The following is a 27,064-nucleotide window of genomic DNA, read 5'->3' as shown; positions in this document are numbered from 1 at the left end:
CTACAAGGTCACATAGGTTTGGGGTCCATTCGTGGTTCGCATTCCACTTCTGGAGTATATGGTTTGTGTTGCCCCTATCCCTATGTTTCCCCATTGCATCCTATTGTAACTATACATTGTTTGCACTGTTTTCTAAGACTATACTGCATATTTTTGCTATTGTGTATATATATCTTGTGTATATTTCCTATCCTCTCACTGAGGGTACACTCTAAGATACTTTGGCATATTGTCATAAAAATAAAGTACCTTTATTTTTAGTATAACTGTGTATTGTGTTTTCTTATGATATTGTGCAAGTGACAATTGTGGTACTGTAGTAGCTTCACACGTCTCCTAGTTCAGCCTAAGCTGCTCTGCTAAGCTACCATTATCTATCAGCCTAAGCTGCTAGACACCCTATACACTAATAAGGGATAACTGGGCCTGGTGCAAGGTGCAAGTACCCCTTGGTACTCACTACAAGCCAGTCCAGCCTCCTACATTGGTTGTGCAGTGGTGGGATAAGTGCTTGAGACTGCTTACCACTCTTGTCATTGTACTTTTCATAAGAGAAAAATATACAAAACAAGGTCAGTGTATATACACATAGCCAAAAAGTTTTGCATTTCCTCTTTTCACTCTTTTCTAAGTGCTGAAAAGTACTTCTAAAAACTTTCAAAAAGTTCTTAAAAGTTTAAAAAGTTTTTTTCTGTCTTTCCAAAAAGTTCTGAAAACTTTTTTCTCTTTTTCTATCACTTTAACTCTCTCAAAAAAATGTCTGGCACAGGCAAAAATGTTGAACTGTCCAAAATTGCATATGATCACCTTAGCTGGAAAGGAGCAAGGAGACTCTGCATAGAGAGAGGTTTGAGTGTAGGGAAGAATCCTTCCTTAGAACTGTTAATTAATATGCTTAGAGTACAAGATAAGGCCATAAGTGCCCAATCTGGTGAAAAAGTAGCTAATGGTTCTCAATCTGATCCAGGGACTCCCCCAGGAAAAGGTTCAGGAAAGAAACTTCTCAGCCTGCCCATTACTAGACAGTCTAGCATAGTTGGTACAGAGGTTGAATCACACCATACTGATGGTGTGCTCTCACATTATGCTGGTAGCCAAGCTGTTAGGGTGCCCTCTGTAAGGGACAGGTCTCCTTCTGTTCATTCCCATCATACCTCTGTATCTAGAAATGTCCCTCCCACCCACCCTGATGACAGATTGTTAGAAAGGGAGCTCAATAGATTGAGAGTGGAACAAACCAGACTGAAGCTCAAAAAGCAACAGCTGGATTTGGATAGACAGTCTTTAGAATTAGAGAAGGAAAGACAGAAGTTGGGTTTAGATACCCATGGTGGCAGCAGCAGTATTCCCCATAGTCATCCTGCAAAAGAGCATGATTCCAGGAATCTGCACAAGATAGTTCCCCCTTATAAGGAGGGGGATGACATTAACAAATGGTTTGCTGCACTTGAGAGGGCCTGTGCTGTACAGGATGTCCCTCAAAAGCAGTGGGCTGCTATCCTATGGCTATCATTTAGTGGAAAAGGTAGGGATAGGCTCCTTACTGTAAAAGAAAATGATGCTAATAATTTCCAAGTTCTTAAGAATGCACTCCTGGATGGTTATGGCTTAACCACTGAACAGTACAGGATAAAGTTCAGAGAGACCAAAAAGGAGTCTTCACAAGACTGGGTTGATTTCATTGACCAGGCAGTGAAGGCCTTGGAGGGGTGGTTACATGGCAGTAAAGTTACTGATTATGACAGCCTGTATAACTTAATCCTGAGAGAGCATATTCTTAATAATTGTGTGTCTGATTTGTTGCACCAGTACTTGGTGGACTCTGATCTGACCTCTCCCCAAGAATTGGGAAAGAAGGCAGACAAATGGGTCAGAACAAGAGTGAACAGAAAAGTTCATACAGGGGGTGACAAAGATGGCAACAAAAAGAAGGATGGTAAGTCTTCTGACAAGGGTGGGGACAAATCTAAAAATGAGTCTTCATCAGGCCCACAAAAACACTCTGGTGGGGGTGGTGGGTCCAAATCCTCCTTTAATCAGAACAAGGAAAAGAAACCATGGTGCTATTTATGTAAAATAAAAGGCCATTGGACAACAGATCCCAGTTGTCCTAAGAAAGGCACCACAGCTCCTACCACTACAACCCCTACTGCTACACCTAGTGTCCCTACTAATAGCAGTGGTGGTGGGAGCAAACCTACTAATAGCCAATCCAAGGGAGTAGCTGGGCTCACTTTTGGTAATTTAGTTGGGGTTGGTCTGATTAGGGAGACCACAGAGGCTACTTTAGTCTCTGAAGAGGCTATTGATTTAGCCACTTTGGTTGCTTGCCCCCATAACTTGGAGAAGTACAAGCAACTAACCCTAATAAATGGTGTTGAGGTCCAGGCCTACAGGGACACAGGTGCCAGTGTCACAATGGTGATTGAGAAACTGGTGCACCCTGAACAACACATACTTGGACACCAGTACCAAGTAACCGATGCTCACAACATAACACAAAGCCACCCCATGGCTGTTGTAAATCTCAACTGGGGGGGGGTAACTGGTCCAAAGAAAGTTGTGGTAGCTTCAGATTTACCTGTAGACTGTCTATTAGGGAATGATTTGGAGACATCAGCTTGGTCAGATGTGGAGTTGGAGGCCCATGCGGCAATGCTGGGCATCCCAGGGCATATTTTTGCTTTGACAAGGGCTCAGGCCAAAAAGCAAAAAGGACAGGGAAGCTTGGATCCTGGAACAATGGACCAAGTGCTCCCTAAAGCTAGGGCTAGTAGAAGCAAACCACTTCCTACTATCCCTCCCTCTACAGTGGATTCTACTTCTGAGGAAGAAGAATTCCCTCCCTGTGCAGAACCTACACCAGAGGAGCTGGAAGCAGACACTGCTGAGCTTTTGGGTGAAGGGGGGCCTGCCAGGGAGGAGCTGAGTGTGGCACAGCAAACCTGTCCCACATTAGAGGGTCTCAGACAGCAAGCTGTCAAACAGGCTAATGGGGATGTCAGTGACTCTCACAGAGTTTACTGGGAGGACAACCTCTTGTACACTGAGCATAGGGATCCTAAACCTGGAGCTGCCAGGAGATTAGTGATTCCTCAGGAGTACAGAAAGTTCCTCCTAACACTGGCACATGACATTCCCTTAGCTGGGCACCTGGGTCAAATGAAAACTTGGGACAGATTGGTTCCATTGTTTCATTGGCCTAGGATGTCTGAGGACACAAAGGAATTTTGTAAGTCCTGTGAAACCTGTCAAGCCAGTGGCAAGACAGGTGGCACCCCAAAGGCACCCCTTATCCCACTGCCTGTGGTTGGGGTTCCCTTTGAAAGGGTAGGGGTTGACATAGTTGGCCCCCTTGACCCTCCTACTGCTTCAGGCAATAGGTTTATCTTAGTGGTAGTGGACCATGCCACAAGATATCCTGAAGCTATTCCTTTAAGGACCACTACAGCTCCTGCAGTGGCAAAGGCCCTCCTGGGAATATTTTCCAGGGTGGGGTTCCCAAAGGAAGTAGTATCAGACAGAGGAAGCAATTTCATGTCTGCATACTTAAAGGCCATGTGGAAGGAGTGTGGTGTAACTTACAAGTTCACAACACCCTATCATCCACAAACAAATGGACTGGTGGAGAGATTTAATAAAACTCTCAAAGGCATGATTATGGGACTCCCTGAAAAACTCCGCAGGAGATGGGATATCCTTCTACCATGCCTCCTTTTTGCCTACAGGGAGGTACCCCAGAAAGGAGTGGGCTTCAGCCCCTTTGAACTTCTTTTTGGACACCCTGTTAGGGGTCCACTCACACTTGTAAAGGAGGGTTGGGAACAACCTTTAAAAGCTCCTAAGCAGGATATTGTGGATTATGTACTTGGCCTCAGATCAAGGATGGCTGAGTACATGAAAAAGGCCAGTAAAAACCTTCAGGCCAGCCAAGAGCTCCAGAAGCAATGGCATGATCAGAAGGCTGTTTTGGTTCAGTACCAACCAGGGCAGAAAGTGTGGGTCTTGGAGCCTGTGGCCCCAAGAGCACTCCAAGATAAATGGAGTGGACCCCACACAATTGTTGAAAAGAAGGGTGAAGTCACCTACTTGGTTGACTTAGGCACTGCCAGGAGTCCCCTTAGGGTGCTCCATGTCAACCGCCTGAAACCCTACTATGACAGGGCTGATCTCACCCTGCTCATGGCAACAGATGAGGGACAGGAAGAAGACAGTGATCCTCTACCTGATCTCTTCTCTTCCACAGAACAAGATGCTCTTGTGGAAGGTGTAGTTTTGGCTGATTGTCTTACTGCTGAGCAGAAAGATAATTGCATAAATCTCCTAGGACAATTTTCAGAACTCTTCTCTACTGTGCCAGGCACCACTTCTTGGTGTGAGCACACTATAGATACTGGAGACAGTTTACCTGTCAAAAGTAAGATCTATAGGCAGCCTGACCATGTCAGGGACTGCATAAAGCAAGAAGTTCAGAAAATGTTGGAACTAGGAGTGGTTGAGCACTCTGACAGTCCATGGGCTTCTCCTGTGGTACTGGTACCAAAACCCAATTCTAAAGATGGAAAGAAGGAAATGAGGTTTTGTGTCGACTATAGAGGTCTCAACTTGGTAACCAAAACTGATGCTCACCCTATACCCAGGGCAGATGAGCTTATAGATACACTGGCATCTGCCAAGTATCTAAGCACTTTTGATTTGACTGCAAGGTATTGGCAGATCAAATTGTCAGAAGATGCTAAACCTAAGACTGCATTTTCTACCATTGGAGGACATTACCAGTTTACTGTAATGCCTTTTGGTTTGAAAAATGCACCTGCCACTTTTCAAAGGTTGGTGAACACAGTCCTGCAAGGGCTGGAAGCTTTCAGTGCAGCATATTTGGACGATATAGCTGTCTTTAGCTCCAGCTGGGATGATCACCTGGTCCACCTATGGAAAGTTTTGGAGGCCCTGCAAAAGGCAGGCCTCACTATCAAGGCTTCAAAGTGCCAGATAGGGCAGGGTAAGGTGGTTTATCTGGGACACCTTGTTGGTGGGGAACAGATTGCACCACTTCAGGGGAAAATCCAAACTATTATTGATTGGGTTCCCCCTACCACTCAGACTCAGGTGAGAGCCTTCCTAGGCCTCACTGGGTATTACAGGAGGTTCATTAAGAACTATGGCTCCATTGCAGCCCCTCTTAATGACCTCACATCCAAGAAAATGCCTAAAAAGGTATTATGGACAGCAAGCTGTCAGAAAGCTTTTGAGGAGCTGAAGCAGGCCATGTGCTCTGCACCTGTCCTGAAAAGCCCTTGTTACTCTAAAAAATTCTATGTCCAAACTGATGCATCTGAATTAGGAGTAGGGGCAGTCCTATCACAACTTAATTCTGAGGGCCAGGATCAACCTGTTGCTTTTATTAGTAGGAGGTTGACCCCTAGAGAAAAGCGTTGGTCTGCCATTGAGAGGGAGGCCTTTGCTGTGGTCTGGGCTCTGAAGAAGTTGAGGCCATACCTGTTTGGCACTCACTTCATTGTTCAGACAGACCACAAACCTCTACTTTGGCTAAAACAAATGAAAGGTGAAAATCCTAAATTGTTGAGGTGGTCCATATCCCTACAGGGAATGGACTATACAGTGGAACATAGACCTGGGAGTAGCCACTCCAATGCAGATGGACTCTCCAGATATTTCCACTTAGACAATGAAGACTCATCAGGTCATGGCTAGTCTTATTGTCCTTCATTTGGGGGGGGGGGGTTGTGTAGGAAAGTACCATCTTGCCTGGCATGTTACCCCCATTTTTCACTGTATATATGTTGTTTTAGTTGTATGTGTCACTGGGACCCTGGTAACCCAGGGCCCCAGTGCTCATAAGTGTGCCTGAATGTGTTACCTGTGTAGTGACTAACTGTCTCACTGAGGCTCTGCTAATCAGAACCTCAGTGGTTATGCTCTCTCATTTCTTTCCAAATTGTCACTGACAGGCTAGTGACCATTTTTACCAATTTACATTGGCTTACTGGAACACCCTTATAATTCCCTAGTATATGGTACTGAGGTACCCAGGGTATTGGGGTTCCAGGAGATCCCTATGGGCTGCAGCATTTCTTTTGCCACCCATAGGGAGCTCTGACAATTCTTACACAGGCCTGCCACTGCAGCCTGAGTGAAATAACGTCCACGTTATTTCACAGCAATTTTTACACTGCACTTAAGTAACTTATAAGTCACCTATATGTCTAACCTTTACCTGGTAAAGGTTAGGTGCAAAGTTACTTAGTGTGAGGGCACCCTGGCACTAGCCAAGGTGCCCCCACATTGTTCAGAGCCAATTCACTGAACTTTGTGAGCGCGGGGACACCATTACACGCGTGCACTACATATAGGTCACTACCTATATGTAGCTTCACCATGGTAACTCCGAATATGGCCATGTAACATGTCTATGATCATGGAATTGCCCCCTCTATGCCATCCTGGCATTGTTGGTACAATTCCATGATCCCAGTGGTCTGTAGCACAGACCCTGGTACTGCCAGACTGCCCTTCCTGGGGTTTCACTGCAGCTGCTGCTGCTGCCAACCCCTCAGACAGGCAGCTGCCCTCCTGGGGTCCAGCCAGGCCTGGCCCAGGATGGCAGAACAAAGAACTTCCTCTGAGAGAGGGTGTGACACCCTCTCCCTTTGGAAAATGGTGTGAAGGCAGGGGAGGAGTAGCCTCCCCCAGCCTCTGGAAATGCTTTGTTGGGCACAGATGTGCCCAATTCTGCATAAGCCAGTCTACACCGGTTCAGGGACCCCTTAGCCCCTTCTCTGGCGCGAAACTGGACAAAGGAAAGGGGAGTGACCGCTCCCCTGACCTGCACCTCCCTTGGGAGGTGTCCAGAGCTCCTCCAGTGTGCTCCAGACCTCTGCCATTTTGGAAACAGAGGTGCTGCTGGCACACTGGACTGCTCTGAGTGGCCAGTGCCACCAGGTGACGTCAGAGACTCCTGCTGATAGGCTCCTTCAGGTGTTAGTAGCCTTTCCTCTCTCCTAGGTAGCCAAACCCTCTTTTCTGGCTATTTAGGGTCTCTGTCTCTGGGGAAACTTTAGATAACGAATGCATGAGCTCAGCCGAGTTCCTCTGCATCTCTCTCTTCACCTTCTGATAAGGAATCGACCGCTGACCGCGCTGGAAGCCTGCAAACCTGCAACATAGTAGCAAAGACGACTACTGCAACTCTGTAACGCTGATCCTGCCGCCTTCTCGACTGTTTTCCTGCTTGTGCATGCTGTGGGGGTAGTCTGCCTCCCCTCTGCACCAGAAGCTCCGAAGAAATCTCCCGTGGGTCGATGGAATCTTCCCCCTGCAACCGCAGGCACCAAAAAGCTGCATTACCCGTCCCTTGGGTCTCCTCTCAGCACGACGAGCGAGGTCCCTCGAATCCAGCGACTCTGTCCAAGTGACCCCCACAGTCCAGTGACTCTTCAGCCCAAGTTTGGTGGAGGTAAGTCCTTGCCTCACCTCGCTGGGCTGCATTGCTGGGAACCGCGACTTTGCAGCTACTCCGGCCCCTGTGCACTTCCGGCGGAAATTCTTTGTGCACAGCCAAGCCTGGGTCCACGGCACTCTAACCTGCATTGCACGACTTTCTAAGTTGGTCTCCGGCGACGTGGAACTCCTTTGTGCAACTTCGGCAAGCACCGTTTCACGCATCCTCGTAGTGCCTGTTTCTGGCACTTCTCCGGGTGCTACCTGCTTCAGTGAGAGCTCTTTGTCTTGCTCGACGTCCCCTCTCTCTGCAGGTCCAATTTGCGACCTCCTGGTCCCTCCTGGGCCCCAGCAGCGTCCAAAAATGCCAAACGCACGATTTGCGTGTAGCAAGGCTTGTTGGCGTCCTTTCGGCGGGAAAACACTTCTGCACGACTCTCCAAGGCGATAGGGATCCGTCCATCAAAGGGGAAGTCTCTAGCCCTTTTCGATCCTGCAGAAACCTCAGCTTCTTCTGTCTAGTCGAAGCTTCTTTGCACCCGCAGCTGGCATTTCCTGGGCATCTGCCCATCTCCGACTTGCTTGTGACTTTTGGACTTGGTCCCCTTGTTCCACAGGTACCCTAGATTGGAAATCCACAGTTGTTGCATTGCTGGTTTGTGTCTTTCCTGCATTATTCCTCTAACATGACTCTTTTGTCCTTAGGGGAACTTTAGTGCACTTTGCACTCACTTTTCAGGGTCTTGGGGAGGGTTATTTTGCTAACTCTCACTATTTTCTAATAGTCCCAGCGACCCTCTACAAGGTCACATAGGTTTGGGGTCCATTCGTGGTTCGCATTCCACTTCTGGAGTATATGGTTTGTGTTGCCCCTATCCCTATGTTTCCCCATTGCATCCTATTGTAACTATACATTGTTTGCACTGTTTTCTAAGACTATACTGCATATTTTTGCTATTGTGTATATATATCTTGTGTATATTTCCTATCCTCTCACTGAGGGTACACTCTAAGATACTTTGGCATATTGTCATAAAAATAAAGTACCTTTATTTTTAGTATAACTGTGTATTGTGTTTTCTTATGATATTGTGCATATGACACTAAGTGGTACTGTAGTAGCTTCACACGTCTCCTAGTTCAGCCTAAGCTGCTCTGCTAAGCTACCATTATCTATCAGCCTAAGCTGCTAGACACCCTATACACTAATAAGGGATAACTGGGCCTGGTGCAAGGTGCAAGTACCCCTTGGTACTCACTACAAGCCAGTCCAGCCTCCTACACTGACTACATGGGGTCTCGATCTAAATCACAAGACCAAAGTGATCTGCTTCTCGGTCTCCCATAACACCATTCGTATTAAGTTCAAATGGGTGGCAGCTGGCAAACACATAGCGCTGGTCAAACACTACAAATACCTTGGCATAACATTGGACACATCTCTATCTTACAAAGACCACTTATCGCAAATACAAGGGGTGGCTCAGAAACTACATTTTGCTTTCACACAGCTCCAAAAAAAAGCTGGGCAGCACATTGCAGAGCTATCTTTTGCAGGTAATCAGAGCAAAATTCCTTCCATCGCTAACCTACGGACTTGAGCTCTTCAAAGGGCATGACGACCCTCTTCTCAACTGCCTACAGTCAGTCTTGTTTAAATGCCTTTTTCATTTACTAAAGCATTCATCCAATGCTCAGGTGAGGTTGGAATTTGGACTGTTCCATCCATTGGGGGGGGCAATAATAAAAATGCGTTGGAAACTAAGAGCTGCCCCCGCCGACTCACTGGCCACCCTATGCTGGAAGAAAATGGGGCTCCAACCTGATGATAGCTCAATTTGGTTGTCCATACTCAGGCAAGCCCTGATTAACTTAAACCTACAGGCCGCCTGAGACTCCAAACCCACCCTTGCTTTGCCAAAAAAACATCAACAAAGCTTGCAAACTTTCTTTTCTTGGACAACTGACAAAGCTGATGTAGCGATCCAACATCATGGCTAGACCGTCCTGCATACTTATTCAGCCTGGCACCCCCAGCTTTACCTCATGACCCATCTAACCGGCTTCATCCAACACTCTCTTCTCCAAATCTGTATGGGTACTTTTCCGTCCAAGGACTTGACCCCACCGCGGAAACAATCTTGGCCAGACCTTTCTTGCCGCCTCTGCAGCTTGTCGACCAAAAGTATTTTACTCTTTTTGTGCGTTTGTCCAGAGATCCTATTAATGAGAAAGAAACTGCTATGTTCCCCACTGAAAGCCCTTCGAATTAGAACTTGTCGTTCAGTGATGATGGCACTCTTAGATGGGCAAAACATTCAGCTTGAGGACAGAGCTACTAAGTTCCTCTTGTACGTTACAAAGTTGCTCTCCCAATTGGTTGAGGCATAGGAGGGCCTTCTGATCTGGTCCTGAACAATCATGATCGTCTTCTGTTTCCCTTGGCACTTTAAGTGATGAGCTCCCTCACTTCTTTAAGCGTGGGTCACTAATCCATTGTTTTTTTCTTTTTAAATTTCAGTTCCGAATTTCTTGTTATTAAAGTATATTTCACTCTCCCATCAACCCATTCAGTTAAACTCCTTAACTATATGCTTCAGTGACAATAGGGTGTGGTGTGGTGACATTTTTGTATTGTTTTCTTTTACTTACTTTTATCTTGTATATTTATTGTGCAACAGCTTTAATTGACTATGCATAAATAAAATTGACAGTTTTTTTTACTCCTTGAATTTAATACAGCAGTGTTGCTCAAGGCGCTCAACTCAAGACTGGCTAAGGACGAACTCCCCTGGACATCCTGCAACGGAGGGGGAGAAGGAAGTGAATTTGAGGGCCATGCCATGGTTTGGTAGGCCTGGTTAATAGAGACGGGTGCCACACTATATCTATTGCAAATTCCCTGTTTCCCCTTCTTATTAACCAGAGATTTAAGATTGGAACTACCATTGACGTAACAAGTCCCAGTGAGGTATGAAGCACCAATTGCATAAACTGTTTTAGTATTGATAATTAAAGACAGGCCAGGTGCCACGTCCAAGGGTAAGTCCGCTATAGCCTCAAGGGCAGAGGATACTAGAGCTGAACCCAAGTTCAAAGAGCGGTCTCTCTTTCAAAGCACTCTTGGTGCTAATTACACCCATAGTCTTCTTCAACGTTCTTTCAGTTGAGATACTCTTCATAGGAAAGGTGGAAGCAGGTTGGCCGCCAAGTATTTTCTTCCTCCCAATGTTATCCACAAAGGGAACCGCAGCCAAGCAGAGCACAGCCAGAACAACTTAAAAATCAGGCCCAGACACAAGGACAGCTAGAAGGATTATCCAAAATAGTACATTGAAAAGCAAAAAACCAAGAGGGGTGGCCCAGCCTCCTTCGGTCTCCAACTCGCATCGGGTAATCCGGTTTGTTAATAGCCCCAACGAGGCTTACAGGAACTGCCTCCTGACATAGGAAAATGCCCAGGGCTTGTGGGGCTTGCAGTGTGCTCATGTCTCTCTGTGTATCCTCAGTCAGCAGTCATCTGCTACGTGTCATGCAAAGAGTTCCCGGGCATGCACACATTTTCAGTTGGTTACCCATCCTTTATGCCAGTGCCCCACCTTGGCCTAGTGGTTGATGCCCAGTGCCTCACCTTTGCTAAGGGGATGTAGTGGTGTCATCAAAATGTTGTGGGTGGAACCAAAAGAGGGAAGTCAGCAACCTAGAGAGCAGTGTCAGGAGTAAGTGCTACAGAAGCACAGAAGCAGACAAGGCGGGTCAGACCCCTAGTGAGGAGAAAGGTGGAACATGGCAAGTTGGGCTTCCTGAGAAGGGAAAGGCGGGGGAGCAACACAGCTAGCAAGCTGCACTGGCACCTGAGCCAGCCACCTCCGCATGTTGTGGCTCACCCCAACAGCACAGCACCTAACGTGCTGCAGCTCAGTTTCTCACCTTCTCTCCTGTGATCTTCAGTCCATTGTCAGCATAGCCACATGCAGGCCGGTTGGCTAGTGCTTGCTGCTGTGTCTGTGCCTTGCAGCATCACTACTGCATTACCCTCACACCACCTGCAGAATACACAGCTGACCGAGAAGACAAACCACAGTTGGCTAAATCTTTGAACCTCCACACCCCTCTAAGGGGTGAGGGTGTTATGGTGGTGAGTTGCCACAAACGTGGGGAGCAGAAACAGGCCAGCAGTGAGAGAAGGAACTGGGGCACGATTAGCAGAATACCGGTAGCCGGAAGCTCCTACTTCCCTAGGCCTGTTAATCTCTTAGCTGCTGGCCCTTTTTTTTGGATATTTGGGGAAGTTCGCGCTTAGGCCTCAATAACTTTTTGTCCACATAAGCTATCCATGCCAAATTTGCGTCCTTGTTTTCCAACATCCTAGGGATTCTAATGCTACCCAGAGTTTGTGGTTTCCCCTGGAGGAGACCAGGAAATCAGCCACAATAGAGTGAAAATTTCGTTTTTCTCAAAAGAATGGGACAAAAGGGCTGCCGAAGAAGGCTTGTGTTTTTTTCCCTGAAAATGGCATCAACAAAGGGTTTCTGGTGCTAAAATCACCATCTTCCCACCTTTCAGGAACGGGCAGACTTGAATCAGAAAAAGACATTTTTCAACACAATTTTGGCATTTTACTAGGACATACCCCATTTTTACTATTTTTGGTGCTTTCAGCCTCTTTCCAGTTCGTGACAGGAATGGGTATGAAACCAATGCTGGATCCCGGAAAGCTAAACATTTCTGAAAAGTAGACAAAATTCTGAATTCAGAAAGGGGTCATTTGTGAAGATCCTACAAGGTTTTCCTACAGAAAATAACAGCTCAAATAAAAAAATATTGAAAGTGAGCTGAAAAAAACAGCCATTTTTCTCCACGTTTTACTCTGTAACTTTTTCCTGCAATGTCAGATTTTTTATAGCAATATACCGTTACGTGTGCTGGACTCTGGTTGCGAAGATATATAGGGCTTGTAGGTTCATCTAGATCCCTAGGTACCCAGAGCCAATAAATGAGCTGCACCTTGCAATGGGTTTTCATTCTATACCGGGTATACAGCAATTCATTTACTGAAATATAAAGAGTGAAAAATAGGTATCAAGCAAACCTTTGTATTTCCAAAATGGGCATAAGATAAGGTGTTGAGAAGCAGTGGTTATTTGCACATCTCTGAATTCCGTGGTGCCCATACTAGCATGTGAATTACAGGCATTTCTCAAATAGATGTCTTTTTTACACACTGTCTTACATTTGGAAGGAAATTTTTTTGAGAAAGACAAGGGGCAATAACACTTGTTTTGCTATTCTGTGTTCCCCCAAGTCTACTGATAAAAATGGTACCTCACTTGCGTGGGTAGGCCTAATGCTCGCAACAGGAAACGCAACATAGACATATCACATTTTTACATTGAAATCTGACGTGATTTTTGCAAAGTGCCTAGCTGTAGATTTTGGCCTCTAGCTCAGCTGACACCTAGGGAAACCTAGCAAACCTTGGCATTTTTTAAAACTAGACACCTAGGGGAATCCAAGATGAGGTGACTTGTGGTGCTCTGACCAGGTTCTGTTACCCAGAATCATTTGCAAACCTCAAAATTTGGCTAAAAAAACACATTTCCTCACATTTCGGTGACAGAAAGTTCTGGAATCAGAGAGGAGCCACAAATTTCCTTCCACCCAGGGTTTCTCCAAGTCCCCCGATAAAGATGGTGCCTCACTTGTGTGGGTAGGCCTAGCTCCCACGAATGTAAATGGCCCAAAACACAACGTGGACACATCACATTTTTTCACAGAAAACAGAGGTGTTTTTTGCAAAGTGCCTACCTGTAGATTTTGGCCTCTAGCTCAGCCGGCACCTAGGGAAACCTACCAAACCTGTGCATTTTTGACAACTAGAGACCTAGGGGAATCCAAGATGGGGTGACTTGTGAAGCTCCGACCAGGTTCCGTTACCCAGAATCCTTTGCAAACCTCAAAATCGGGCTAAAAAAACAAATTTTCCTCACATTTCAGTGACAGAAAGTTCTGGAATCTGAGAGGAGCCACAAATTTCCTTCCACACAGCGTTCCCCCAAGTCTCCTGATAAAAATGGTACCTCACTTGTGTGGGTAGACCTGGTGCCCGCAACAGGAATAGATCACACAACGGTCAATGTTGCTCCTTACATGAGGCAGCTGTTGACCCTGGGGTGATCCATTCCTAATGCAGGAACTAGGTGTAGGCACTCAAGTGGGGTCGTTTTTTTTATGAGGACAGGTGAGGAATCACAGGGTGGTAGGAATTTTGAGGATCCCAGCATATTCCTGTAGTTTGTATGACAGAAATGCGAGAAAAATAGAGTTTTTATTCAACATTTCAGCTTTGCAGGGTATTCTGGGTAAGAAAACTTTGGGGAATCCACACAAGTCACACCTCTGTGGACTCCCCCGAATGTCTAGTTTCCAGAAATGTTTGGGTTTAGTGTGTTTCTTTATATGGCCGCCGAACCCAGGACCAAAAACACAGGTGTCTGCCTTACAAAACCAGTTTGTTTTGCGATAGATAATTTTAATGTCTCCACAATACGATTTGGGCGGTGGAATTTGGGGCTGAACTAAATTGGGGAGCTCCCAAGAGAGCACTCTCTCTCTCTGCTTGCAGCCGCATTCACCTGCCCTCTGGGTTGGGCTAACCCACTATTACCCAGCTGCACAGACTGCTTGCAAAGGGACAGCAGGACTGTCCTCATCACCTCCCTCATAATTTACTAGAAGAGGAGTTATCGAATGGGACTCCGACTGAAAAATCACTCCCAGAGTCTGCGCCATTGTCCTTTCCCTCAGATGCTGTCTCAGTATCTGAAGTCTCAGTCTCTGATCCTATGTCAGAGCTGTCCTCTATAACCCGAGTGACGACAGCAGTCATCCATCAAGATGCCATCTCTGCTATTGGCTAAACTGTTGCTCTAAAACACTAGCCTACGTAGACAGTCACAAAATCGATGGTGTGTGTGAGATACGTGCAACAGTAGAGGCCACCTTACCTGCGCTTCTTCCCTCCATCAGCACATTCTTTTAAGACACTCAAAAAACACCTTGTCACATACCATTCGTTCACAGTCTTTAGCACCTCCTGCGCCCAGTCCAACAATCATTATTGGTGCTCCCACTCCCTCCTGCTTGGATTCCCTCATTACCACGCAGCAAAAGTGCCCTTCATCTCTCCATAGTCGCCCTCCACCCCGCACATACATTTCATTTGCATTATAGCGCAGGTAATGGCTGACTTTACTAATGTACTCAGCTATTTACATAAAATACAGATTTGCTCTTTGCAGTAGGCATATAAACCTTCTGCGCTTCTTTATGGCACTAAAACTGCCACTAGACAAGTCTGACCCTTTTGTAGCAGAAACATAATCACAATACTTACTTGACTTTTTTATTGATGCCTAAAAGCTACAGTTGAAAAGCGTCAGTTGAAGTATGTGCATTACTTTGAAGACGCAAACTGCAACTGCAAGACAACTGGTGGCAAATCTATATATATATATCTCTCTCTCTCTCTCTCTCTCTCTCTCTCTCTATCTATATATATATATATATATATATTAATCCTCAACAGATGGAACGATAACCATCTGACGGCTGCACCAATCCCTTTAGTTGAATCTCGACCATTTGAACAAATCATATTCAGGAATGCCGAATTAGATTAGATTGTATCAAATTTATTACTTGTAATGGTGACACAGAGTCCTGCAATGAGTTGTCAACGCGTTTCGGCAGAACGCCTTCTACTGGACCAATCCGGCCAACAAGCCGGCACCATATATATACAAGTTAAAATCCATCTTTTGTTTTCATAGCATTCTAATGTGATCTACTGCAGCGGCCATCTTAGAACATGCAAGAACCTAAAAACAATCAACATATCTATGCCCAGTTTTAACTCAGCAAGCATGACATGAAATGCTTTCAATGGTTTAGACATGGAAACATTGTATCTATCTTGCATATTTCATAAATAAAGTCTACATATCCTTATTTTGAAAAAATAATAAATAAATAGATGAATTCTGTATTAATACATTATTCAGACCAATATCATCAATTTTACTACTCAACAATCATCACTCTAATTAATCAATTATTTCTGGGATATAATCTCCAATGTGAGTTGCTGTATGTACATATGAATATAAATATTTCAAGTATTCCAATTATTATCAATATTACAAAAAACTATAAAATATTATACAAAGTTAATACATATAAACCAATCAGCATAAATAGCTACTATTTTATAATTCGATGCAAAAATGACATCCTAAATGGTTATAATTTGCAATAAATAAGATCTCATTCATTATTAAATTCAAAATTTAAAACCGATAATAAAATGTCAAATCCATCTCGTATAAACAACTAATCACAATGTCAAGCTGAACCCCATTGGACTTTGATCTTCTGTGTAGTCTGCATCTTCAATGTCAACATATGCTATAACCCTTATATGTAATCGATAAGTTCAACGAACTTTAAAGTTACCTTATTTTATCTTGATGTATAACATCGACTTCTTGAAAGTGATAAAATTATTTTGTAAAGTAAATCTTCTCTATTCTAATCTATGTTATAGGATCCTATTAAGTGCATGTATATAGATGGATAAAAAGAGGCCACAGACTAAAGTGCAAAAGTGCTAATTAAACAAAATGATTTCTCTATTAAATAAAGTGTATACAACTAGTGAAAAAAGGTGATAAAAGCTTATGTCTATATGTCCACTCTTCTGTATATATTGGTTTCTGAAGGAAGAAAAATTCTAAAAAAGTGTAAAAGATAGAAAAATCCCAAAGAATTCCATGGGTATCAATTGAAGATTAATACCTATTCCTAAAATTTCTGTAAAATCACATATATTTCATTTATATCATTAGAATCACCCCCTATTGGTGGCAGTTATAGAGATTGTAATATATCCACAGTATTAAGTAGGCAAAGTTCCACAACCTATTTGTTTCCTCTACTGTTATTTCGTAAGTGCAATAGACATTCTTTATTTTATCGGAGATGGACATGTAGTTCAGCATCAAGGTTATGTCCCAACGGAGATTCAGAACCCAGTAATAAAATCATCTTCGATTCCATTTTTCTGAGCTCAGATGTTCTGTCACCCGCCCTATGATTCTTTTTAATAGATTTAATACCATAGAATGATAGTGTGCTGGAATCCCCTTTGTGTATATCCCAAAAATGTTTGGCCAGGGGATATGTTCTGACGTCACAAAGGTGCGGGTGGGGGGAGACACGGAAGAGCTTCTGTGTCTCCCAGGGAACAAAAAAAATAAATAATAATCATCGGGGGCAACTGGTCGTGACCCGCACCAGGAAGGTAGTGCGGGCGTCGGCCAGTGGCCGACGCCCGCATTTAAAGGGTTAAGGATTCTATTATTGGACACACACAGGCTGCATTAAATGTTGTGATTGCTTATATGACTGTATAGTGCCCATACCCCTGGACCTCTTTGGCCCATAGTACTTTGTCCTGCTTATTTATTGTTCCTTAAGAAATGTTATGTTTAATTTCTTGTGGGGCCACGTGCTCTCTGCCTGTACTATGCATATGTACCTCAATAAAGAGTAAACTATAAAAAATAAAAGAAGTAACCACCCAAATGAGTCTCTCTCTGTCTCTGCTGTTGAGCAACAGAGACACGTGTTATGTAGAGCACTTGTCAGGGGACCTTGCTCATGGGTCTTCTGTACAAGAAAACACAGCAAGCCTGCCCAAATGACAAAATAAGGAACGGGTTGTCGTGTGGACACTCCACCACTGAACACTCATCGCAACACCAATGAAGTGAATGCCCTCATAAGAGGATTGCCGTTATGATCTGTTTGCGGGTCTTCAAAATACAGTGATCATGTGGAGGACTCTCGCACACCAGCACCATCAACCAAACAAAGAAACGTGGCATTCAACATGTTTATACAAGAAAGGGGAAGTGCAAGGAGTCTGAAGAAGCTGTCTCGCTGCCAAAAGACACTGTTAGGCAGCTATGGGACCCAAATGTTATGATCTCTAGGTGGTGTTGTTAAGCAGGGCAGAAAACAAAGAAAATGACACCTGGCAAGTGATGCCCTCTTCCTGAACAGCTGGACATGAGTCTTTCATTTTGTCCAACAAGGGACGTACGAAAAAAGACAAATCTATTATGGGGCGATCCCCAACTAACTTGGTAAGCTGTCAATCCACAATAAGAAAGAATATCAAAACTGTGAAATGCAAACACGAATTACTCAGACCTCTCTGACGTTTCAAGGACCCTGAGTCAACATCTGTAAAGAATAAGTGAAAGTGCCATTACACTAAAAACTAGTTGCACAAGATGAAATTAACTTCTCCTTTTCACAACTGCAAGACAGGACGGGAGGGGTGCGATATGTGGGCACCAACCCTAGGCATGAAAGGATCTTTAATTTCACTATGCTCGGCAGAAAGAAGGCAATTATCAGACCCGGGATATCCGTTAAAAAAAAGTTCAGGAAGAATTACATTTCATATCTCCTGCCAATGCACATCAGGCAGGAAAAAAATTACCAGAGGCATTCTAGCTTTTCACAAATGGCTTATTTACAAAGTCATTGGTCTTTGATGTCTTCTCATCATCTTTATAGACAAGTCAACAACCAGCAACATAAGAAACATAAACAATTTGGATATAGGGCTGCCAAAAGTCATACCTTGAAATGTTAAGTTATAGTAGAGAATGAGGTGCTAAACAAAGTAGATAAGTAGGAGCCAACAGTGCAGTAAAGAGAAAGGTTATTTTCTCAGTGGGACATACAAACCCGCAGGAGTGGGCAGGAAAGGGTTGAAGGAAATTATGTCACCTTGGATAATATTGCTATTGCAAATCAGACCCTAAGATTTTTGTTAACATTCACAAAATTGTCCCTTCGATGGCGCGTTTCACCAGTTTGTCCCATTGAAATGCTTTATAGTGAAAGCCAGAGTTGGAGGGTCATAAAAAGGTACAAATAAAAAAGGTTTATTTCATCAAGTTAAAATTGCTGATCGTGTGCTGTGATCTGATGAACCATGTTTGAAAGAAAATATTTTTCTCTCACGATTTTCTTATGGAAACTATAGCAAATTTCCCATAAGTAAAACTGAGGGTACATTTTCTATAAATTCACAAATATTTCCCTCAGTCATGTTAGTGCCTACTCACTTTCATGCTGTGTGAAAAGTATACTTTCAATCAGCATATTAATTCCCCTGTGTCCTACTGTATAGTCGCCACTAACGTAATGAACTTCCAGAGTGCCACCATTTTCTGTTCATGACAAAATGGATTCCAACATGGCTGAACAGGCGCCTTGGAATTTAAAGCTTTTCCTATGGAGCAGGTTGAAGTAAATGAGCCTTGATGTATTAATGCACACATTAAACAACCTGGTGAAACAAATATGAGGGGAAGTATCGATTGTTAGTTATTTATAGCATAACATATTTTATTTTAAAGGGCGGGTAAAATATGGGAGAGAGATCCCTACATAAGTCCAGCATCCCCTTTCCATGTCCATCCTCTCTGTTGCTTAATACATTCTTAATTATAAAACAATTACATTTGGTAGGCATAGAAATGTTTTTAATGTTAAATTTAAACATATGGCTGTAGATTTTAACAGATGCAAGAAACTATTTTACAGAATGATCTCGTGTCTAAAACAGTGGTGTGACACAATATGATAGTGCTCCTCTGCAAATTGTGATGAAGGGCCACGGAGCATCCCATATCTCACATATATTCATTGTTCCTGGAATCAATAGGGAACCCCCTGAAGCCTTGGGGCACCCTTACATGACAGGGACTGTAGGGCTATGCATCACTCCCCTGACTTAAAATGTATAGACTTGGTTTTATATGGGCAGTGAAAGCCTTCACACGAGTTGGTGTTTGGGCAATATTTTTTGTACTTTTCCCAATTCCTTTATTCAGTAGTTGCATCTCCCTGCATGAGCGTACACTGTCTTCAAAATCATTGTTACGGTGAGTTAAATATAAGGAAATGCTAAAAAAAAATCAAATTAAAAATGTATTGTCTATAAGCCAAAAGTGACTACATACAAAGGTTAATAATAAAATAAATTTTAAAATAGCTAATGTAAAACAGAACAATGAGAGTATTATTTTAAAACACAGTGAAAACTGTCACAGACTGCACAAGACTTGGAACACTTTCAAAATACAGAAATCCAGAATTTTGACAGATTTCCATCATAAAGGATGTCAGCTTGATGAGATCGAGATGAAGAAATTCCGTTATGGAGAAATTTCAAAATGTTTAAATACATTTTTCACAAAAAATATGATTTTGTTGAAAACGTCCATGTCTATGTGAAAAAATGTGTGGGAGGCAGGAAAGGGTCACCATTAGACGTAGACGGGAAAGCAGAGCAAAATAAATGCTGTGGGAAAAGGTGAGGAGAACAGAGGGTCTTGAGAACTTTCCCCTCTTCAAAAAACAGGAGTTAGGGGGTCACTCAAAAGAGATTAAGAGAAAAGAAAACAAGAAGAAACAAATGTTTCATCAACCTGATTAAAACCATACTGAAAGGAAACCAACAATAATGGTGTAACAAACTACATTTGTCAGAACCATTTTCTTCATGTTTATTTTTTGTGTACAACATACAGTCAACTATTTAACATACACTCATGGAAATTAATGTGTTTGGGGGCTAGTGGGTTTCAGGACCCTGCAGTGGGAGAGACAACAGCTATTTTCATGTATGTATTTAGCTTTCTTCACAGGAAAGCAAATTATTCTATAACTGTTTTCTCCAGAAGCATGTCTACAAGGTAGGCTCACATTCAGTGATCAGGAAGAGTAATCTAATTATTTTTTTAATCTCTGTGATCTTCACAGGCAGCTGTTAGATGAAGAAAGTCTAGTAATATGTAGGTTGATGCTGTAAATGAAGATTGTTTCAGATACTAGTCAGGATTTTTTGGGGCAGATGTCGATCGACTAGGAGCAATCGAAAAGTAGTGTACAGATGTCTGATTTGTACAGATGTCCGATTTACAATACGCTCCAGTATACCCTCACAAGTGCCATTTTAAAAGTTGTAGAAACCCATATTTGCTACACTTGGCTTTCATTTAGCTCATTTGCAGTAATACAACTCAGTTATGGCATTATCACTACCAGTACTCGTGATGTTACTGTACATTTAGCATTAGTTGAAGAACAACAAGCAGAAACAGTGAATCCACATGTTTTTCTACTTTTATTTATTTATTTGATTTGTAAACACTTGCTTACCCATAGGCTTCATGACACTAGGACACACGTCTTTTTACTGCACAGCAAACTGTTATTAAGCACAGATTAAAAGATTGGAAATTGCCAAAACATAGACATGTATTATTAGTGTTATTGCCATGGATAAAACATGCAGCCCTCAAGCTCTCTGTGTGAATTAATGATTGCTGCTGCTATCTGCAATGATGTGAAAGTCGCAAGTTTCAATCATGGAATGACATTTAAAATCTCACATTATTTCAAGGTCAGTCATTTATGTACCATTAAATAAGTTATTAGTAAGGCAGTTGGAAAGGCAGAATAGCGGTATAAAGCACTATTTATAAAGTTGATAATATATACATCCAAGTGAGCAATTATTGTTTGTATTCAGTCACAACATTTGGTGGTCTCTGTTAAAAAATACAGAACAACAACTCTTCTTTGGAAAGCTTCTGGAATAAGCCTCCGATAGGAAATATGTTTGAAAACATATAAGCATGCCACAGTTCAGTTACATGATTTAGAATAGACGCTGGACACAGGTGGGTTAGGGTGACAGGTGAGGATCCCCATCCAGGGGTCCCCATAAAAACTAACAGGGGTCCAGATCCACTTTGGCCATGTTGTAAAATGGCCTGCGTCGAAGGTGTGGTTTTCCTTCAAACTTTGTGAATGCCCACAAACACATGAGTTTTTGAATATTCATATTTCTTCTCAGACCTCCTACCACAGTGGAAAGGGTCACAGATTTAAATCTCTCAAAAACAAGACTAAATCCCTAACCGCGTGTGAAAAGAAAACCCTGAAACTTTCCTGGTTTCTAGTGGAGGGAATCTTCTCACAGGCAGAAATGTTTTCTCCTGTCAGAAAGAAAGATTTTTTTTTTGTGCCATTGTTGAAGGGTCCTGGTATTTCACAATGCTTTGTTGTACAACATGCACTAGGAGCATTGTTGAAATGCTTCCTGTAAAAAATGGGGGTATTAATCAATGCGGGTGATGACCCTCCTAAGGTAATAGCCACAGCCCTTGTCAGGGTGAATCCTTAAAGCCATCAAATTAATCTGAGCTCAATCCTGTAGCAGCTATGTGTTACACCTGAAAGCTTTAGGGTGGCCATTCCCCAACTTTTTGCCTGACTCCCTCCACTTTTCTGACACTGTTTTTGCTGGCTTTAGGACTCTGCACACTTTACCACTGCTAACCAGTGCTAAAATGCATATGCTCTCTCCCTTAAACATGGTAGCATTGGTTCATCCCTAACTGGCATACCTGATTTACCTATAAGTCCCTAGTAAAGTGCACTACATGTGCCCAGGGCCTGTAAATTAAATGCTACTAGGGGGCCTGCAGCACTGATTGCGCCACCCACATAAGTAGCCCCTTAATCATGTCTCAGGCCTGACATTGCAAGGCCTGTGTGTGTAGTTTAGCTGTGACTTCGACTTGGCATTTAAAAGTATTTGCCAGGCCTTAAACTCCCCTTTTTCTAAATATAAGTTACCCTTAGGAAGGCCCTAGGAAACCCATAGGGCAGGGTGCTATGTCGGCAAAAGGAAGGACATGTACCTGTGTGTTTTATATGTCCTGGTAGTGAAAAACTCCTAATTTTGTTTTACACTACTGTGAGACCTGCTCCTTTCATAGACTAGTATTGGGACTGCCCTCATATACTTTTGAGTGGTAGATTCTGACCTGAAACGGGTACCCAGGTCATGTTTAGTATGGCCAGAATGGTAATAGAAAATCCTAAAATCCTGTTTATTCGTGAGGTTGGATTTTATATTACTATTTTAGAAATGCCATTTTTAGAAAGTGAGCATTTCTCTGCACTTAAAACCATCTGTGCCTTACAGCCTGTCTCCAATCAATGTCTGGTCTGTGCTGGTTGACAGCCACCTTGTGTATTTCACCCAGAGAACCACAAATACAGGACACTCAGTCACACCAGCATTCATCTGCATATTGAATGGGTCTTCCTGGGCTGGAAGGGTGGAGGGCCTGACACTTACATTTCAAAAGCCAGTGGCCTGCTCTCACACAATGGACTGCCAAACCCTCTACTGGGACCCTGGCAGACAGGACATGGATGAAAGGGGAACTTGTGCACTTCAAAAAATCTCTTTGAAGTCTCCTCCACTTCAAAGGCATTTTTGGGTATATAAACTGGGTCTCTGACCCCACCAAATCAGACACTTCTGGACCTACACCTGCATCCTGTCAAGAGGAACTGCCTGACTGCCCAAAGGACTCATCTGGAATACTTTGCTGAGAAGGACTGCTGCCCTGCTATTGCCCTGCTGGCCTCTGACTTTTCTGAGAAGTGCTCTCCAAGGGCTTGGATTGAGCTTGCCTCCTGTTTTCTGAAGTCTCAAGGTAAAAAAGACTTTGGTCCTCATTATAACTTTGGCTACCGCTACCTACATTATGACACACATAGCAATCCATCTCTATACATCCACACACACAAGTCCACCAGCCAAAAGGTCGGTGATAAACTTGTGGTAGCAAAACCCACACCGTTACGCCAACAGAACTAAGCGCGCAGCATTATGACCCACGAATCACCACAGTGGACATTCAATGGCGCTAAACCATTGGCAGTACATACCACCGTGCTCAAAATACATACACACATACAAAACTACACCACATTGGACAATTCAAACTACACCCACGTGACACACATACACACACCACACCCACACGTCCACGCCACTATAAAACACACACCCACATTACCCACAGCCCTTAACCATATCAAACAAGTGCCACCAGAGAGATAGCAACACCACAGACACACACCACCATCACCTATACACCATCCACACACCTTACATCACACACCCGAACACACCACCCTACACACCCTCACACAGACCACTCACACTACACCCATGGCACCACAACAACACCCCAGGTACTCTGAGGAGGAGTTAAGGGTCATGGTGGAGGAAATTATCCGGGTAGAGCCACAGCTATTCAGATCACAGGTGCAGCAGACATCCATTGCTAGGAAGATGGAGCTATGGTGGAGTATCGTGGACAGGGTCAACGCCATGGACAGCACCCCAGAACAAGGTCCGACATCAGGAAGAGGTGGAACGACCTATGGGGGGAAGGTGCGTTCCACAGCAGCAAGACACCAGATAGCTGTACAGAGGACTGGCGGTGGACCTCCATCTACTCCCCCACAACTAACAACATGGGAGGAGCAAGTCTTGGCAATAATGCATCCGGAGGGCCTGGCAGGAGTAGGAGGAGGACTGGACTCTGGTAAGTCAACTCTTTACAACTTTCACCTCCCTACCAGTATGCCATCACATACCCCAACCCTTATCCTCACTGCCATAACTACACCACCTCACACACACCCCACCATCACAACCCCCCTTCCAATACCAAGCCTTGCATGTAACACCAATCCACGGAACCCCATCACAGACCAGCATGGACACCCATCACTAAAGCATGCACACAAGAGAGAATCACCTAGCCCACCAAATAACAGCCCACACAAGGCAAAGCTTCCAGGGCAATAACAACCATAGAGGGCAACACCCCTATGCACAAGTTGTAACACACAGAAACAATAACACTGCATTTACATCCCCACAGGTCCCCCACCCAACATCACTGGAGAGGAGGTACCAGCAACATCCAGTCCCCCCACTGAAGAGGCCCACAGTGATTACAGCAGTTCTGGACGCCTGGATCTGGATGACCAACCTGGCCCATCAGGGATCTCCGGACAGTTGGCTACCCAGGCACAGTCCCATATCCCCACAGAGCCTCTCCCCTCAGGAAACACCAGCACAGTACCCAACCAGCGGGCCCATACCTCTGTCCCCAGGACACGTCAATGAGCTGTGTGTCCACCACTACAGGGACCCCAGGCCACCACACAAACACAGGACGATCAGAGACCTGGGGTCTGTGGCAGTGGGCACACTGTTCAGGGGACAAAGACACAGGACAACAGGGAAGCTGGGAGGACTGCTGTGCGACAGGGGGAAGACAGGCCCAGGGAACCGACTCTCCAGGAGGCACTCACCAAGATCCTGGGAGCATACCACCATTCCCAGGAGATGATGGGCCAGATACTGGACAAGGTGCAGGAAACCCAGCGGCTGCAGGAGGGACAGTACCTGGGGATCAGGGAGGACTTGAAGGACATCAACACCAGCCTGGTCACCATTGCAGGGGTGCTGGCAGACATGGCCAACACCATGAGGGAGGCAGTGGCACACCACCGGGCCCCTGACACTAGCAGATGAACAGCCTTCCACTTCTGCTGCCGCTAGTGGATAGGAGGCCCCGCCACAGGACCAACAGGCCACCAGCACCCCACCCCCTGCAGAAGGAGAACCACCCCGCAAACGTTCCCTGTGCACCAGGCGGAAGCCAGAGACTATTGCCAAGACGCCCACCAGGAAATAAGACTCTCCTGATTGTCACCCTTGTGTCCCACTCTGTCACCCTGTCCACCTTGAACTGCCATTGCTCTCCTTCCTATGGCCCCTTGGACACTTGACCTGTGCTACAAACAAACTGTAACAATGCCCCCTTGGACAATGCACCTGTGATCCACATAGACTGTATCCTATCCTGGACATTCTTCCACCGTCACCCCAGCCCATTGCACATCCCCCTCTACTTATTAGCACTTAAATAAAAACCATTTGAATAAATACAAGTATGGAGTCTGTCAAATGATTGAACTATGTATTCGTTTAACAAGCTTTGAACGCCTGCAATACAACTGTTCAGTAATGTATACATAACCTGTAGTTGGCTGCAGTCAACACACCAGGAGCGATAGTGGGGCACAAATATCTGAAAATAGAGGTGCCAAAGGGTACAGTAAGTGGCCATAGAAGTGGGAAAATCAGCCTGCCAGTGACAATGTCAAACACAAAACTGTCAACGTAAAGTGAATTTACAGTGTCTTACCTGTGTGTCATTGGAAGTATTGTAGTATTATTACACTTCTGTTGTCCTCATCCTCATCCGCTGCCACCTCATCTTCACTGTCCACAAGGTCCACTGATGCCACACGCCCATCTCCAGCCTCATCCTCCTCCAGAAAAGGCACCTGGCGATGTAAGGCAAGGTTGTGCAACATACAGCATGTCACGATTATCTGGCACACCTTCTTGGGTGAGTAGTATAGGGATCCAACTGTTAGATGGCAGCAACAAAACCTGGCCTTCAGGAGGCCGAATGTTCTTTCTATGATTCTTCTTGGTCTCCCATGTGCCTCATTGTAACGTTCCTCTGCCCTTCTCCTGGGATTCCTCACAGGGGTCAGTAGCCATAAGAGGTTGGGGTAACCAGAGTCATCTGCAAATATTGAGGGACAACTGTTAGACATACACTAACCCTTAGAGCCCACAAAATATCCATACACCAACATCCACTGGGTGGGAACCAGGGCTCACCTATTAGCCACACCCTGTGCCTCTGGAGTTGAGCCATCACAAATGGGATGCTGCTATTCCTCAGGATAAAGGCATCATGCACAGACCCAGGATACTTTGCATTGACATGGGAGATGTATTGGTCCGCCAGGCACACTATCTGCACATTCATTAAGTAAAAGCTCTTTCGATTTCTGAACACCTGTTCATTTCTCGGGGGGGGGACAAATGCAATATGTGTACCATCAATTGCCCCAATAATGTTGGGGATATGTCCCATTGCATAGAAATCAGCTTCCACTGTAACGATGTAGCTACGCATGTGTTTAACCAGGGCAGGCAACACTCTGGTCAGCACTATTGAGAACATTGGCTATGATATTCCTGCTGCCAAGCCCACTGTCACTTGGAAAGAGCCAGTTGCCAGGAAATGGAGCACAGATAGGACTTGCACAAGAGGGGGGATACCGGTGGGCTGACGGATAGCAGGTATCAGGCCAGGTTCCAATTAGGCACACAGCTCTGTGATTGTGGCCCTGTCCAGCCTATAGGTGAGGATAATGTGCCTGTCCTCCATTGTTGCCAAGTCCACCAGGGGCCTGTACATAGGGGGATGTCTCCATCTCCTATTCATCCGCAGTGGTTGCAATCTAGGGGGCAAACGGTGAGCAACTGGTCAGTATTCCATATTTCTGAACACAACACTGCATTGCATGTTGTGACTGTAACAGTAGATTGTTGGAGAGGCCCAATTGGTGCCTATGTGTACTGTGACACAGTTAGGTGCCATGGCCAGCCCCCCTCTGAAATGGCATCAGCCTGTCCTATATGGAGGGACAAGTGGAAATGAGGTCATTCTGCTGACGTTGTGCGCTGTTGCGGGAGGTGGTCGAGAAC

The sequence above is a fragment of the Pleurodeles waltl genome, chromosome 8, assembly GCF_031143425.1.
Source record: "Pleurodeles waltl isolate 20211129_DDA chromosome 8, aPleWal1.hap1.20221129, whole genome shotgun sequence".
Taxonomy (NCBI): domain Eukaryota; kingdom Metazoa; phylum Chordata; class Amphibia; order Caudata; family Salamandridae; genus Pleurodeles; species Pleurodeles waltl.
The sequence above is the reverse complement of the archived record's forward strand: the minus strand, read 5'-3'. Positions refer to the sequence as shown.